The following is a 9,337-nucleotide window of genomic DNA, read 5'->3' as shown; positions in this document are numbered from 1 at the left end:
TGATCGAGCGTTGCTATCTCTGGCACCCGACCCCGCACAGAGTCTCCAAAGCCAGCAGATCCCTGCAGTGCGTTCCCGCACCGCTCCTCCCCAGGAAGGAAGGGGAGTCTCCCTGGATCTGCTGCTTGTTGGGTCCCTGCTGGAGGAGCCGTGCCCTGACTGGGCCGCAGATCACAGTTTATGGCAACCCCGAGCTGAGAGCCCGCGACTCGGCTCCGTCTCTTCAGCTGGCTTCCCCGCTCCGATACCTGGGAGCTCTGGCGCACTCAGGCACCCCCGGTCTCTCTCTGTGACCCCAAGGGTCGTGAGACCACACTGTCCCGGGAGGATTCCACCCCCCGCTTAGCCACTGCAGCGACGTCCCTCCGCCGAGCCAACTTCTAAAAGGTCCGATTTTGTGCTCTGTGGCTCTATCACTTGCCAGAAGCGGCCGGCGGAGGCCCCTCCCCCGCCGTCTATCCTCCCGAATATCGCCTCGGATTCACTTCTCCGCACGCCCTACCTTCCAGTAAGTGGTCGCTTCTCTGTTCAGAGAGTTGTTGCTACTCTCCTGTTCGATCTCCTGTTGAGTTCGTAGGTGTTCAGAATGGTTTGATCCCTATTCAGCTGAATTCCTGAGACCAGACGAAATCTAGGTCTCCTACTCCTCCGCCATCTTGCTCCGCCTCCCCGAAAGAGTTTTATTTTAAAAGGTAACTATCTGAGGCCTCCTTGCACCTGTCCTATTCAGTGGAAAATACAATGGCAATGCTTATATCTCATGAATAACTTTGTTGTGCAAGGAAGATCTGCTTGAAGTCACCATCCATCTTGCAACAGGACTTGGAACACTGGGACATAGTTCACCATGTCTCAAGATATGGTGTGACAACAGGTTTTATCAGGGAACTTTATAAAGCCAGGATGAGCAAAGAGATGAGGGAAATGATTCCTCATATCCCTATATAGCTGGGGAGAGGAATTCTAGAACCAGAATATTCTATTGGTCATGTCAAGAGTAAACCAACCCGGGAAGAGGAGAAGCTCTGCTTCTATGTTGCTTTCTCTTCTCATGGAACAAATGTGACGGCCCATTTGTCAGTGAAGAAGAAAACCCACTATGTGGGTATCAGCAGTCAGTGTTTAGATGCCAGTTTTTTGCAAGAACTGTATAGTAAAGCCAGACCAATTCAGGAGACCTTTGGGCCTGAGGAATATTTTTTTTTAAAGATTTTTATTTACTTGAGAGAGAGAATGAGAGAGAGAGAGCATGAGAGGGGGGAGGGTCAGAGGGAGAAGCAGACTCCTCGCTGAGCAGGGAGTCCGATGTGGGACTCGATCCCGGGACTCCAGGATCATGACCTGAGCTGAAGGCAGTCGCTTAACCAATTGAGCCACCCAGGCGCCCTGGGCCTGAAGAATATTGAAGCTCCTTCAGCCAGAGCAAGTTACTGGTCCTGGGAGGTGTTCAGTTCACATATGTCCCCCACCCCCAGCCAGATGGACAGGGGCATTCAGGTCCCTGATACCTCACTGTCCAGGATCCCCACGTGAGTCACCAAAGGCCATTTAGAGAACTCTGTTGTATCACAGACATCATTTCAAGCCTCAGACATGTAACATCTGAACTAATATCGCTGGACAAGCTAACCTCCAAAATCTTTCAACACCACCAACAGAAAAGTATTTCTTTCACGGCCGCATACTGCTCTTTAGGGTGTCCATGAATAAGCAATTGTAATCTGCAGAAGGGCCACTTACGAATCTACTCAGGTGTTCCCATGCACTTCCTTTGCAAAATAAAATGAAGAAGTGTTTGTTCACTTACTCATTCACGTATAAGCCAAATAGCTTCCCAAATATTTGCGGTGCCAGGCATAGTGATATGCACTGGGGATACAAAGACAAAACAACATCTCTGACTGAGAAATAAGAAATTTCACATGTATAACTTGTAAATTTCTCTATAGGTCAAAATGATCATGAATTAAAGTATTGTTTAAAAAAAATCAATAGACCAGAGACCCCATCAAAGACCATACACATAAATATATATTAACATTTTTTGCATATTTAGCTATTTAAGTGTTGGGTGCACATGGTGGCCTTAAAAATAGGTAGAACAGGTTATGCCTCGTATTAGCTCTCTTTCCATTCACCTCTTCTAGGAATACATAATATTGCACTATCTATAAATTTTGTTAAGTCCATCATAAGTATGTTGACCACTGAACATGCCGTCAGTAATACCATACTTCTAATTACTTTTCAGTGTTAGATTACCAAGTATTCTACTAATACAGATGAGTTTATGGCAGAATAAATTCTACTACTTTGTAAGTGTCAACCATTAATTCACTTTTTCATCAAACAAAATGTTACCAGTTGCTAGGTTTTTTTTATTTTTTTTTTATTATGTTCAATTAGCCAATATACAGTACATCATTAGTTTTTGATGTACTGTTCAAAGGTCTTTTTTTGAGACCTATTTTGGAAGTCCCTCAGTGTTACTTTGAAGTTCTCACTCATAGTAGCACTGTGCCTGAATGAGGCTAGGTATTCAAACTGGGGAAAGAAAATAAACCTACAATTCTATTGAAACCATGACCCACATAGTTCAGGTTCAAAGTGCTGCTTAAGATGGAAAAAAAAAAGTCCAGTGGAAAAAAAATAAATGTTTAAAAAATGTTTCTTAAACACAGTGAAGAGCACATGCAATCCTCATTTAAAAATCACATTCATGGGGCACCTGGGTGGCTTAGTCCTTAAGGGTCTGCCTCTGCCTTCAGCTCAGGTCATGATCCCAGGGTCTTGGGCTCGAGCCCCGCATCGGGCTCCCTGCTCAGCAGGAAGCCTGCTTCTCCCTCTCTCACAGCCCCTGCTTGTGTTCCCTCTCTCGCTGTGTCTCTCTCTCTGTCAAATAAATAAATAAAATCTTTTAAAAATAAATAAAAAATAAAAATCACATTCTTGGGGCACCTGGGTGGCTCAGTCATTAAGCGTCTGCCTTCGGCTCAGGTGCTGATCCCAGGGTCCTGGGATCAAGCCGGGCATCCGGCTCCCTGCTCAGTGGGAAGCCTGCTTCTCCCTCTCCCACTCCCTCTGCTTGTGTTCCTTCTCTCGCTGTGTCTCTATCTGTCAAATAAATAAATAAAATCTTTAAAAAAATAAAAAAAAATAAAAATCACATTCTTTTTTGTGTAGCTTCCTGGTGCCTCTTTCTTCATTACTTCCCCTCCCACCCCTGCCCCAAATATCCCTAACTAGACCTAGCCTTATCTTTCTATTGCTTTTTCTTTTTTCCTGCTACTCTATGATAATTTTATTTCCCTTTCCCTATTTTGTCAATGCTGTGCCATTGGTTTAAAAAAATTAAAGACATAGTATGGCAATGAAAGAAAGGTTCTGAATGGGAATGGGAAGATGGGAGCCTCAGAAACAAAGAAGGTAAAGTGCAGCCTAGTCTGGAGGTCAAAAAGAAAGATTGGGGGCACTCATATGAATTTTACTGCTCCATAATAAAACGTACATTTTTTAAGACTCTTAGAAATGTTCTCATTTGAACAAAGATTTTGGAAGAGGACTGGGCAAATGTTTGGTAGCATTTAAATATTACGAGTCTGGCTTAATCACCAATAACATTATGCAGCTACCTTTTCCCAGTTCACTGCCTGTTAACCTTAATGTTTCCCAATTCAAATTAAATGATTTTTACTCTGCCTTTTGCTATCATATGGCTTTGTACTACCCAAGCTGCAGGGTACTTATCCAATCCAAATGGCTAGACTTAATCCCTCCTATGATGAGAAAACAATACTGGAAAATGGAGCAAGGAATAGGTCTGTCTTGAAAGACATTTAACTCCACTGTCAGGTACAGAGGTGGTCTGACCATCAGTGGAGACTGGACTGAGTGGGCCTCAGCTGGCCATTGTTCCTGAAACCTGGCATACTGGTACCTGCTATGATTTCTTTCTGCTGGATTAAAGCATTTCAGTGGCCTAGGACTTCTTTGATTTTACTGACAAGGCAGTCGTTTATCACTGGGTAATGTTTATTTTTAGCTATAAGATCTTCATGAAACCTCAGTCCACAGCTCTTTTAGTATATCCTGGGTGCAGGCTGACTGTCACACTCGACCAGGAGTGACTTCTTTTCCTCCCTATGCCTTCTGATACCTAGATTTGGTAAAGACACTCGCTCTTCCAGTGCAGACTCTACCCTACTTTCTTGTTTCAGGATATATAACACTTCTTGCTCAGGAAAACTCCACCGTATTTCTGGTCTATGAAATAGCCTGCATATACACCTGTCACTCCTCAATGCTCAATGTTAATCCACCTTTGAGTTCTTGGGGATTATCTCAATTCCTAGAACAGCAGTAGGTATTCAATAAATATTTGTTGAACCGAGCACAACTGACTTACAAAGAAGATGGCAGTCCGTGGAAGCACTTCATACCTTGTTAGCTAATAAGAAAGAGACATCATTTTCTAATATTTTTCCCCCAATGCTTTATAGTCTTTGTGGAGTAGCAGGTACAAATGCTATGAACTATAATCAAACTGGTAAGTGCCGTAATAGAGATTTAAACAATGTTCACTGAGCACAGTAGAGAATGATTCATATTGGGAAGTAGAACAGACAAGGTTTCCTAAAGGAAAGGACACTGGGAGTGGGTCTTGAAGTTGGAGCTGATTTTTCTTTAGGGTCGAAGGGCTGGCTGTGGGAGTGAGGCAAAAGGAAAGAGCGTGTTTGGAGAGAGGAAGCAGTTTGAACAGGCATGAACACATTAATGACTGTACTGCAAGGAGATAACAAACTCAAAGGGCTGCTGTCTGGATTGAAGAAACTAACACACACAGAAGACTCTTTTTTTTTTTAAGATTTTACTTATTTATTTGAGAGAGAGAGAGCACATGAGAGGGGGGAGGGTCAGAGGGAGAAGTAGACACCCTGCTGGGCAGGGAGCCTGACGTGGGACTTGATCCCGAGACTCCAGGATCATGACCTGAGCCGAAGGCAGTCGCTTAACCAACTGAGCCACCCAGGCGCCCCACACAGAAGACTCTTGACAGCAACTCAGAGCAGGAGCTTGACGATTGTTGAATGAATCTGCATTCAATGACTTGTGTCACCTCCTCCCTGCTTCTTCCCCTTTGCTGGCTATAGTTCTCAATAGTACATGAAAGACCAATGATGTTTTCTATATACCTGGCTTTTAAAAACCTGGCCTATGTGGAACCCCGGGAAAACCAGAAAAGGGATGGCAGATCACAAAGGCTTCTTTTAAAGAACATGGGGTTTAAGGCATATGATTGAATAGGAATACAACAAATGGTTGAAAACTAGGGCACTGGAATAAGTAGTGTTCCCGCAAAAAGAAAGAGACTCAGTCATACAAGCAAGAAATCGATTTTAAAATAAGATTTGGAGAGGGAAGTTTTATTTAGTACATATATGTTGATCCAAAGAAGACTGTAATTCTATTTTTCAGGCCAATATTTAAGCTGTGTTATTTAAGTGCAGCTAATAATAAGAGAAATTTTATTCTATTCTTTAGCTTCTTAGCCTACAGACTTTAAGAGATATAGCACATTGATGTTTCAAGTCAAGAGACTCTAAATATCTTGTTCAAATGTTTTATTACATATTGTTCCCATATACATTTTATTGAGATAATTAAATATTCAGTGAGAAGATAGTTATCACAGACCCCTTACCTTCTAAAATTTATATTAGAACGAACAGATCATACAGCTGAAATCATCTAGTTAGCTCTCCTAATTCTGAGGCCTTTAAAGGCCCAGAGTACATGCAGAAGGTAGAGTTCATCTCTTTTTAGTCAGTTTACATTATTCCACTCAGTGTCCTTGGAAAATAAAGTGCCCTTTTTATGTGGATTTAAATGTGCACTCAGAATAGAAAATTGCATGTGCATTCTGTGGAAACAAATAGCATTCTGCAGTTAAATACATTTCTTTGTTACTATGCTCCCCACATAAGTACGAACATTCATTTTGTTTTAAAAATGTCCCTCCATAAATGGCATTTTTTTTTTTTACCTGTAGTGTAATCACAGGTAAGAACCAAAGTGGAAAGCTTTCTACACAAAATGTTCTTTATTCAAAGGCAGTAAGGTATATATCTGGTTATTTTGCCAAACTGTTTTATGAGACTTCTGTTTTTATCCCAGCTCCATGAACCTCATGGAAATACTTTGCTTGGTGCAGAGAAAATTCCGATTTCATGCTTGGAAGAATTTTATCAAATATTTATGAACACAAAATATTATTCCTGCTATACATGCACATATTATTAATACACATACACGTGCACACACACACCTTCAGTCCTCGCTCATCCTGATCTGGATAAGCAGCTGAGAGCTATATCACATGAATTATCCAAGAGGACATTTTTCATACAATAAATGTATTGCACCCTGCTCCTCTCAAACCCAACATGGACATTTAGTTTATAGCTACAGGTATCCCAGAAAAAATAAAATGAGTGCATGGTATCAGTCCAATATTTTCTAATTAACCATCTGGATGTAGTCACCTGGTTAATAACTAGTTAATGAGAGGGCAAAGCCTTCCAGGTTTTTGCATGGCTAAAACTCATACACATTCCATTGTTGATGCAATAAATGGCTGAAACCATGAGGAAATTGTGATGTTTGGGTAAGAACAAGGACATCAAAAATATCTGAATGTATGTGCACATGACTATTATGCCCTGCTCATACCTGCCACATCAGTGGTCCTTAAAATGCAGTGTGGACACCCTCAGTCTCAGTGTCAAGTAGGAATTTGAAAATGCAAATCCTTGTATTGCATCACAAACCTACTAAATGAGAAGCTCTGGGTGTGGAGCCCAACCATCTGTGTGCTACACCAAACCCTTCAGGTAATGATGGGATATTCTAAAGTTCTATCCAAATCATTTAGTTCTTCCCTAGAGGCCACTGACTTCAAGGACTTCTTGTGATTACTTCTTTAAAAATTACTTGAGGGGTGCCTAGGTGGCTGTATCATCTAAGCGTCCAACTCTTGGTTTCGGCTCAGGTCATGATCTCGGGGTCCTGGGATGGAGCCCAGAGTCAGGCTCCCCACTCTGCAGGAAGTTTGCTTGTCTCCCTCTCCCTCTGCCCCTCCCTCGCCTCTTTCTCTCCCCCCCCAAATAAATAAATCTTTAAAAAAAAATTGCTTGAACCCAAATCCCTGCTTAGTGTCTGCTTTGAAGGTCATCCAAATTAAGACAATGCGTTTACATTGTGTCAACACATACACACACAGGCATTATAGTCCTAATAACATGCTAGCAGTCACAGCAGAGTTGTTGTTTTGAAATAAAATGTATTTTTGCATGTTTGTTTTTCTTACTTGAATGTGAGTCCTTTAAAGGCAAAGGATATCAGGTATAATTTATCTTTCTATCTCCTGGGTCTAGGAAAGTGCCAGGCAAATAATAGCTCTTCAAAGAATGTTTGTGAAATTAATATATAAGTGGATAAAATTGATAGCTTTTTAAATATTTAACTAATATTGATGACTGTAAGTATATCAAAGGTTACAGCTGAATCAACCAATGTTTAGAGTTGCCAGTAAACAGCTCTAGGAGCCCCAAGTCAGTCACCACCTAATAAGAAATATATATAATCATAATGCCACTGAAGAATATGTAAACTATTTCTGAGAATCAACAGTGAGCTGTGTGTGTATAGGGACTCCTGTCTTCTGAGTTCAAGTTATGTATTGCTGTGTTTGACAGAAATGCTGTTTTGTATTCATACTGGAACATTTGTTGCTGAAAATGTAAGTGTTTGAAGTATTTATAAAGTTATTTTTCACATAGGAACTGGGATTTCAAGGTTAGAACCATTTATCCCCATGGAGAGAAGATATAAATGAAAATATTACTCAAACCCACAGTGTGGATGAAGGTCATGACAACATTGCTGTGTCAAATAAAGAAAAAAAAATAACTTGAAATTATTTTGTGTAAATGGGTATGTCCCCATTGTGAGAAGCTAGTTATTTCTGCACTACAGTCTGTGTAGCACAAATCTCCATTCACTACCTACCAGTTTTTATTTTTATAGCACTTTAAATGGGTACAGTAATTTATAGCTGGTGCCCAGGATATCTCTCTTCGAGAGATATGTCTTAAGAAGAAAAGTATTATTATCTGTATTTCTTCTCTTGCATTAATTTTCTTTTGGTTATAGCAAACATTAAAGGGAAATATATGGGCAGTATAATTATCATACTTAATACTTTCCAGAAATACTGTATATTGAATTTGAAATAGGCTAGGGAACTTATTAGGCAATTGTTAAAACTTGCAGAGCTCCACCACATCTATTTTTTCTAAAGTATATAAAATCAATTGAAACTGAATTCTTTCTGGTGAAACTTGGGACAGTCTAAGTCTCATTTATTCTGAAGATAATATCCTAGGCTCTGATCTACAGTTGTTTTGAGGAGAATGAACAGAAAGAGGCTAGTGAGATTCCTTATTTGGAATTTAATAAATTTATTAAATTTAATTCCTCGTTCTTTCTCCTGTGTCTCTAGTCCTTTGCATCACCCCTCATCCCTTCTTATTCATTATTCTTGCACACCTGTTAGAATGCATGTCTCTCTGCTTCTTTGAGTATCCTTCTTCATTGTTCCACCTGCAGAGAGGTTTTCATCTTATCCTAGGTCCTGGAAGTGACCTTGCGCTTGTATTTTACCCTCTTATTTTTTTTTTAATTCAGTTTAATTTAATTTTAAATTCCAGTATACCTAACATACAGTGTTGTATTAGTTTCAGGTATACAATATAGTGATTCAACAATTCCATACATCACCCAGGGCTCAAAGATATGGAACTTTTCATGAATTTTTGTGTCATCCCTGTACAGGGGCATGCTAATCTTCTCTGTGTCATTCCAATTTTAGTATATGTGCTGCCAAAGTGAGCACTTACCCTTTTGTTTAAAAAGCTATGGACAAGTGGCTATGAGAATACAGCTTTAATCTTTTCACCTTAAAAACAACAACAAAATGGTAATAACATGAGGTAAAGAATGTGTTAACTAACCTTATGGTGGTAAAAATTTACCAATATATACACATATCAAATCATCACATCATACACCTTAAACTTACGAGTGTTTTTTATCAATTATATCTCAAAACTGAAAAAAGGTCAGACTTTTTTTTTAAGTCAGACTTTTAAAAACAAACAAGTAGCAATGGGATTTCAATCTCCCATTTCCTTGTTGGTGATTCTTCTAACCAAGATTAGGGTAATATCTTGTTTACATTTATTTTCTCTGACAGCCACAGCATCTCATTCAATTTTCA

The 9,337-nt window shown here is 40.0% G+C and overlaps 1 non-coding gene across 1 annotated transcript; it reads right to left on the bottom strand.

Moving 5' to 3' along the window:
- Positions 1–8,847: 8,847 nt before the first annotated feature.
- On the bottom strand, positions 8,848–8,953 carry LOC113908422. The gene has a single exon (XR_003515487.1). It is a non-coding gene; the product is annotated as a U6 spliceosomal RNA (small nuclear RNA).
- Positions 8,954–9,337: the final 384 nt, after the last annotated feature.

This window comes from Zalophus californianus, chromosome 16, assembly GCF_009762305.2.
Source record: "Zalophus californianus isolate mZalCal1 chromosome 16, mZalCal1.pri.v2, whole genome shotgun sequence".
NCBI lineage: Eukaryota > Metazoa > Chordata > Mammalia > Carnivora > Otariidae > Zalophus > Zalophus californianus.
This window is presented reverse-complemented; position numbering and strand designations above follow the sequence as displayed.